This window comes from Helianthus annuus, chromosome 12 (genome assembly GCF_002127325.2).
Source record: "Helianthus annuus cultivar XRQ/B chromosome 12, HanXRQr2.0-SUNRISE, whole genome shotgun sequence".
In the NCBI taxonomy this organism is placed as follows: Eukaryota; Viridiplantae; Streptophyta; class Magnoliopsida; order Asterales; family Asteraceae; genus Helianthus; species Helianthus annuus.
The window spans coordinates 159,265,927-159,274,616 of NC_035444.2; the positions used below are offsets into that span (position 1 = coordinate 159,265,927).

General features: G+C 33.9%; 1 long non-coding RNA gene across 50 annotated transcripts; it reads left to right on the forward strand.

Moving 5' to 3' along the window:
* The first annotated feature begins 1,518 nt into the window (after nucleotides 1-1,518).
* LOC110896115 lies at nucleotides 1,519-8,029 on the forward strand. Of its 50 annotated transcripts, XR_004874009.1 has the most exons (13): nucleotides 1,519-1,672; nucleotides 1,779-1,848; nucleotides 2,021-2,096; nucleotides 2,378-2,488; nucleotides 2,581-2,762; nucleotides 2,927-3,002; nucleotides 3,100-3,198; nucleotides 3,279-3,401; nucleotides 3,678-3,830; nucleotides 3,921-4,315; nucleotides 4,408-4,431; nucleotides 4,824-5,209; nucleotides 5,910-7,371. It is a non-coding gene; the product is annotated as an uncharacterized LOC110896115 (long non-coding RNA). The 50 variants fall into 50 exon arrangements; XR_004873999.1 differs by having other exon boundaries at nucleotides 2,581-3,002; XR_004873996.1 differs by having other exon boundaries at nucleotides 1,779-3,002; nucleotides 5,910-6,275; nucleotides 6,890-7,002; nucleotides 7,085-7,371.
* Nucleotides 8,030-8,690: the final 661 nt, after the last annotated feature.

Sequence of the window (8,690 nt, forward strand, 5' to 3'; positions counted from 1 at the left end):
AAGATAAAGACTAGGGCTGTAAATGAATCGAATGAACACGGACAGTACCATGTTCGTGTTTGTTTGCCAAGAAATAAATGTTTTCACAAACTATTCATGAACACTTACTGAACGAGATTTTATGTCCGTGTTCGTTTGTTGATGAAATGAAGGTGTTTGTGTTCATTTGTTAATTTTAGACAACGAATGAAAACGAATGTTGATGAACACAAATTAATGTTCTTGAACACAAATTAAAACAAACGGACACAAACAAGCCTTCATGAACAAAAATATAATACACTGACACTTATTAAATATTTTATTTGTCAAAATTTTGAAGTATTTAAATAAAAAATAAAAACTCCATCAAAACAATCGAACATAAATGAACACGTTACCAAACGTTTACGAACATGACCGCTATTCATGTTTGTTCATTTAACTAAACGAACGAAATTTCTTGTTCGTGTTTGTTTGTTTATTAAACGAACAGACATAAACGAACTTCCCGTCGAACGGTTAATGAACTGTTTGTTGAACGTTTGGTTTGTTTACAGCCCTAATAGATGACTACCAATACATTGTGAACCAAAACTTATTGCACTAAGAGCGCTCACAGCATGTTCTATATATATTTGTGGGTGAATTCTGCATGTTTTAGGAAGCGGTTAGTGGAGAAGAGAGAAAATGCCATTGTTCATCTGTATATTTGAGAATACGTTGTTCCCTACATTTGCTTTTTAATATTTTTTTGAAAGTGGTTATGTGTGGAGGGGAGAGAAACTATGATGATAAAGATATAAAAAAAATATTATTTAATTAAGGGTTATTGGATTTTAATAATCCTAAGTTTCACCAGTTGGCCGATAATAATCCCAACTTTAAAAATTCCTTCCAATAATCCCAACTTGTAAAAGTTTGGCCGTCATTGATCCTTTTCAAACATATAACAATTTGGTCTCCTTAATAGATTCAATTACACCTAGAGACTCCTTAATTGATTTAAGTGCACCTATGTTAGAAAAGGATCAATGGCGGCCAAACTTTTACAAGTTTGGATTATTGGAGGGAATTTTTAAAAGTTAGGATTATTATCGGCCAACTGGTGAAACTTAGGATTATTAAAATCCAATAACCCTTTAATTAAAAATGAGTGAGAAAATGTAGTAATTTTTAGTGTAAACTATCGCATAAACCATTTCTTTTTGGTCAACTGACTCGACAATACATTTTCCATACTCGAAGATTGCATCCGCTTATGCTGGTGTGAGAGTCATGGTTGGAACATGATTTGACATGCAGGAACATGAATGGAAGGCTACACCACCCCTCTCAATGATTCATGGTGGTTGGCGTGGATTGAACCACGATTACCATGGGCCACTTTTTCCATAAATGAGATGGATTTGGGCTAGATGACATTTGATTTTGGCCATTTTTGCTGATGTGACAACTTTTTGTGATGACTTTAGGAGGGAAATTAGATTTTGCTTCTACGTTCACCATTTTAACACAAAAGAGGCGGGATCCGGATTTGATTCGGGTCACCCATCTCTCAAATTCGGATAGTATATATTCTCTTTCTCATACCACACAACGTATTACATCCTCACTTTCCTGAAACCCTAAATCCCAAAATACCAATTCTCCTTCAATTGTTCTTCGTCGATTCATCATTCTCAATGGCCAGGTATGAGTACTTATATGATTATTTATTGTAATGTTTAATCTATTGTATCTTCTTCAGATCTGATCATCTCGATTCACTTATTTGTTATCGTTGGAGACTGAAACAGTCGGAGCTAGGGTTACACCGTGAACCCTTGATGACGACGAAATTGCATGCTACAGAACAGACAATCGAAGGTAAGATCTGTTTTAGCAGCAAAAAAAAATTTACAATCGTATTCTTCTCTTCTCAGTTTCTTACTCTTATCACACCAAATCAAATCAGTCTTTGGATTCTTTTACAAAATCTGTATTTCCATATATAAGATGTCATTCCATTACAACTTTATTCATATCACAAACCCTATAGCTGAATTTGTGAGATTCATTTTTCAAACATCGACGATCTGTGGATGGTTTTGGTTTCTGTAACGACTTCTGAGGAGGTAATTTTCTTTTAACAGTCCATTGTATTGTAGATTGTAGATTATTGTAGATTGTATATATAGATTTATTGTAGATCTTGAATCGATTTGTAGTGTTTAGGGTTTTCCATCAGATCTGTTAACCTAATAACCTAACGTTTGACGTTTGTTTGTTAATAAAAATCTCCGATGTGAGGTTGTTTGTTTAAATCGTTAAGTATAATTTGGGGATTTTAAATAATTCTTAAACCCTTAACATTGATTTGGGCGGATTTCTATAAATCATTTTTCCGTTTTCTCAGATCTGAAGAGAAAAAGATGACGGCGAAAAGGGTTTCTTCGTTGTGTTAATTCATTAAACCATTGATGTTTTTGGATTCGTAAATCATTGGTGTTCTTCGATTAACAGTCAGGTCTTTCTCTCTCTCATCTTTCTAATTGGATTTCACAAAAAAGGGGTCTTACTTCTTGGTGGGTGTTAAATCTTTCAAATTCCCATATGTAGTTAGATACATGTTAGTGGCGGCTCGGCCATGGTGATTCTGATATATCTCATCTATCGATCTACACACTTCCACGTTTCACGATTTTTTGTGAAGAAATTTTCGGGTCTGGAGGAAGGAGAACGCAAGTGTCGAATCAGGGAACGAAGAGTCGCTCAAATGGGATTATAGGGTCTGGAGGATGGTTATCTTCTTTTTGTCTTCTTTTCCATATTGATTTGTATCTCGACTTTATGAACATCTACTTTTCCTCTCTATAATATAGTCATTCTTAAGTGATATGACGAAATTCAATCAAATCAGATGATACAAAACTCATTTTCTTATTGACGAAAACTCATTTTTCAGTTTATGTGAGGTTTTCCATGACGGTGACATCCAGAACTGGAAGAGTGTTGTAGGAATTGACTTTGGCCGCAAATAGGTATGTCTGTGTTTTGGTCCAGGTGTTAGGTGGTCTTTGTGGATGTAGTTTTGGTGTATGGGGTCTATATTGTTTTGTTTGGAGTTGTCTGTTGCAGGGTGTTTAGCCCCTCTCTAAGCTTTTGGTTTTGACAAATGGGTACCATTTGAGAGTGTAATTGTCTGTAATGATCTGAAAAGAGGAGGCAGACACTGAGGTACAAAATTAATATCTAAAGCACGCAAATCATTCACATATAGAAAAAAGGAACCAATTGTCTATAATGATGTATTTTAGGTTCATGATATCCTTGAATTGTATAGACGTCTGCATGAGGAATACTTGGCTGTCCCTGTTGTGAAAAGGAGACTGAGTGAGTTGGAGAAATTTGTCGGCAGCCTCTATACCACTAGCGTTGAGGTATTTATGAGAAACTATAAGTGGAAATTTTGACCTTTTACTTATGAATGGGTCGAAACAACTTATGGTTCTCTCCATTCTCTAATAGGTCAACCCGCCTCACTAAAAACACTTCTTCTTTTTTACTTTTGAGAAAAGAAGTTTTGCGTCAACGCTCAACCTCACATGATCCGTTTTGACTTTTACCCAACCAACTAATTTTACCATCTATATAGTATTTTATTAATTATGAATTGTGTAATGATATTTGTCATAATAAGCGCTTCATGTTTGTAGGCCTTTATTCCAAATACAGGTCGAGGTGTACAAGGTGAAATCTCACATTGCTTGGGCCAGAATTTCGCTAAAATGTTCGAGATTAACTTTGAAGATGAAAAAGGAGAATAGGCTATGGTCTGGCAGAACTCGTGGGCATATAGTACCAGAACAGTAATCCAATCATTTTTCAAACTTTTCGTAACCAATAGATGAGTTGTATCTGTATGTTTCAAGTTTTGAATATAATTGTACTGTTTGCAGATTTGGGTGAAGGTGATGGTTCATGGTGATGATAAAAGCCTGGTGTTGCCCCCTAAAGTTGCAGCAATACAAGTTATCGTCGTGCATGTGCCTTATAAAGATGCAGAGGTTAAGGAAATAATAAACGCACAAACGGAGTGATTGCCGGTTGTAGCGCTATTTGCTACACTTTGCACCATTTATCCGGGAATTCTTCATTTTAAGGCGGTTGATTTGGGATTTATATAAGGCAAAGGTACGTGATACACAATTTGATTAAAATCTAAAATCCATTGTTCTCTCCAGTCATTCAAAGCTTAGAGCATACCAGCATCGTCGGGGTTACTTCGGAAGTCCTACTATATTATGATATTTCAAAAAGAAGCCTTGATCCTCTTGGTGCAGCAATCAGCAGGGTATATTCCAAATTATTGATTGGTATGAGGCTGTCATATAGAGCACATGTTTACAATTACCTTTTTAATGAAATGTTGGTTTTTTCTTGCAGGTAATCATTTTTTTGTGCATACAGGTAATCCACTTTTGGACTTCAATACAAATTTTAATTCAAGGGGATGGGGGTAGAGGTATTCATAGTTCAGTTTAAAATCATGAAACCGATCAACAGGTTGTTCAGGTTTTTCTCTTGGAGAAATTGACCCGATAACCAACCCATTGTAAAGTTCGGGTTAGTCGGGTTTGGGTTATTTAGGTTCGGGTTAGTTCGGGTCGGGTTATTCGGTTATAGGGTTTAGATGTAAATGAAAATAAATGTCTTTTTTTTTTTACAAAATAGCATCAAAATTCATATTACTACTTTAAAAATATCGTCAAGTAGATGTTGGGTTGGAAGTAGCAAAGTTCTTGCATAATTCAGTTCCAAGAAGTATATGGGGTCATTCATGTTATTTATTTGATTCTTAGTTTTGTAGGTCTATCGCATCAGTCTATAGCACCTCAAAAAAAGTTGAAACTTTATCCCGCTCTGTTTGTTGTAACAGAAGTTAAGATATCTTCTTCTTTTATAACATATTTAGTTTTAGCCTATTTATGATTTTCTTTTTATGTCGGTTCAACAGGATGAAGACTGTTGGTTTCAAGTAGAAGGTTATGTGCTTGCTAGATTTGTGCGTTTACCAATGAATCAACGTATCGACTCAAATTTTATAGGATCGGCTTATGAGAAAAGGCCCGATTTTTTGTTACACTTTGGGCTCGAAAATGGTTCTGCCGCCTCTACTTCTTACGATGTTGAGACAAGTGGAGGGTTATCCAAGTCGGTTTGATTTTACTCTCCTCTACATAATCAGGTATGTGTTCTTTCTATATGGTTTGTTAACATATTTTTTAAAGGTACTTCTCTTCAAAATGTCCAATTCAAAATTGATTATGAGTTCACAAAACTAATTTCTTTGAATACTCTCATCATAAATTAATGGCTTGAATTAGACCTGGTCATCTATCACATTAATTTGAGTTCACAATGATCAGGTCTACTATCACATGAATAAGCATCGAATGCATATGAAATTGCTAAAAAAACTGAGTATTCTACAATCTACACAATAAAATCGATTTTGCATAAATACCATGACAAAAGGTTGAGACTATTAAAAAACCTTGCTTTTTGGGATATATACAACCTAATCAGTCTGTGACCAGGAATGGAGTTGTGGTCGGGCTTTCAGATTGGGTTAGGAATAGTAATTTAGGTGGGATAGGACCTTTTTTTTTGGGGGGGGGGGGGTACAGTTGTTGCTCTAGTAGCTTGAATGGATGATTAAGAATTGAAAGTTAGAGACTAGATCACGCACTTAGAGACAAGTTAATTTGCTTTACATTGCTGGTTGTAGCTTTATTAGTTTTGAATGGTTCCAATATAATGTCACTTTTGGATCTTGATTTTGATTTTGAACGGTTCAAAGATAATATCACTTTTGGCGACTTTTTATCCGCATGACCAACTTCACCCGTTTAAGTGGAATATTTGAAACCCTTTGCATCTTTCAGGTCAAACGGCACGTGATGGCCCGTATGAGGTTCAACTGTCTATACCAGTGGAGGGTTATGAGTTTGATATACTCATGCTCTCTTGGTGATGGTAAGTTAATGGGTTAATACTGGTCTATAATGGATTTGGTTGAACGACTTCTTTGTCCGAATTTTTAGAATTTTGTATAAATATATAAGGTTACAAATATGACTACAAAAGTTACCTTATCTCACTAATAATCTAATCAATAATCTAAATCTTTTGAATAAAATAGTTTAGGAGGTTTATATATTGATTTGTTATTGTTTCTATGTGTTTGTGGAATCTTAAATAAGTATGAAGACTATGACTTTGCTGGGACGGGAAGTATTGCTACAGAAACGGTTAGTAGTTTGAAATTGTGTATCTTCTAGAAAAGTAAATATATTTAATTAAATTCGTTACATTTCTGTTCGAATAACTTAGTGGCTTTTAAATTGGGTCACAATCTATTTGACAGTTTGGATGCAAAATAATCGAACAAGTTTTACTACTTTTTGGTTAAATTTTAATATATGTCACCATCTTTTATAAAAAACTGGATTTATCTTGGGGGTTTTAATGTCTGATTTTTCATAGCTGGGCACCAACTTTATAAAATAGATTGGCTTTTTCTTTGCTAGATTTCTTATATTTGAAATGGGTCGCAGATCTGGATTCATGAGATTGACTATTGAATCCTATAAATGTTTCTAAGAAAGAGCGGATTTTTTTGGGATCTTGATGTATAATAATAAGGGTATAATATGTTTTCTGTGACTTGGGGACCAACTTAATTGTAACATGTATGGAAATTACATCATTACAAATAGAGGTATATTACAATTTCACATAAATGGTTTTTTTTTTCACATTTTCCATTCTCATAATCATACATTTAAAATTAATTTTTTACGTTTGTTGTTTACGTAATTTAAATGGTCAACCCCGTGAGTATTCTGTGATAATTCTCTGGCAGGGGTATTTTGGGCAGTTAAAAATTGGGGCAAGATGAGATAGGGGTATTATGAGTATTTTTTCAGGACTATGGGCACTAGACAGAAAATGGGATATGCTATTATGATTAAGATGGTATAGTGTTTGTTTAGAAAGTTCAGAGTTTGATCAGAGACTGTGGCATTATTGTGAAATTTATAAATATGTTACGTACTAGGATTAAATAGAAACAAGGGCATTTTGGAAATTGTTTGTGGAAGCTGCTTTATCTCGAAACTACATCTGATGGTGCAGCTTTAAAGTGGCCTAATGTGTTTTGGGAAAGTATGTGGCATGTTCAAGATATTATACAGGTGTGTTTAAAGAATATTATTGTGATAGAAATTACTGGGTATTGCTTATGGTAGTGTTGTGATAGAAACTCAGGTCTAACATGCACCATTGGTGATGGTAAGCTATGATTTTTAGTGTTGATAATAAATGGTTTTTATGCATTGTTTTTAATCTTACTTTAGTTAATTCAAAAGAATTTTTATACTGAACCACTCCATTTATTCCATATCATCTTCAACTAGCTCTCCGTTATCAAACTGATCATCTTTCTATAACTAAAGTGATCTATATGTTGTTTACATGACACCATGTATTGACGAGTGTTAACTTACATAAACAAATCTGCCACGTATTGCAGGTAAATGATTTTTAATAAATACTATGCTGGATATACTTTTTATATTGGTTATAATTTGTTGCTAGGAAGTAAGTACATTATATATTCTTAAAAAAATGCAATAAGTATTATTTTGAAGTAGTTAAGAGATTTGAAATCATTAAAAATATAGAATCTTTAGAGGTGTAGATGAGTATTTGATGTTCCAAGTCGTTCGTAGGGTGAGTTAGAAATGGGTTACCGGTAAGTTTTTAAGCAAGTAATATCATAAACAAATACCATCTGATCAAACTTGTGAACCTGTTTTTTCTTCACAAATCCACTTTTTTTCTTTTTCTTTTTGTTTTACTATGATAGGGCTGAGGATGACCCTACTCTCTAGGCATGCAATGTTGGAAATAGCTGAAGAACATCATCAACTATACCCACAACTATTTTTGTGAATGTGACAAGAGACCCCCTCATTGATTTCTCATCTAATTTGTTTGCTAAGTTAGGTGTTAGAACGGTCCAAATGAGCCAACACCACCCACCGCCAATGTGCATTGCCATCATCTATATGTCCACACCGACATGAATTAGCGTAAAGCGGACCTAACACTATAATATTGAGCACTAGGAACAAAGTTGACTATATGTTATAATAAAATCTCCAACATGTTGACATGATTCAGTCGGACTAATAAAATAACATAAATCAATAAAACATTTGTAAAAAAATATTTTTTTATGTCATTTTATGACATAAATCTATTAATTAAAACTAAATTTCCCTATCCGCAAAGTTCGCGTGTGATAACCTAGTTAAAAGATAAAGGGGATAATGGTTTTGAATGATAGATTAGAGGTGGGTAAAATGACTCCTATACAAAGGGTCATGAGCATCATGACCACACCTTTAGCCTTTTGAAAACATTTGTAGATATTTTAAGATAGTTATTTGTTACATTAAATGCTCGTAAAAATAATATATTTACTTTAAGATATTTATAAAATTTCAAATTAGTTTTTTTAACGGCTAATTCTGTAATTTCCTGTCGTAAAAATAATATATTTACTTTAAAATATTTATAAAATTTCAAATTAGTTTTTTTTAACGGCTAATTTCTGTAATTCTCTGTCGTCTGTGGGACTTGAACCCAAGACCTCACAC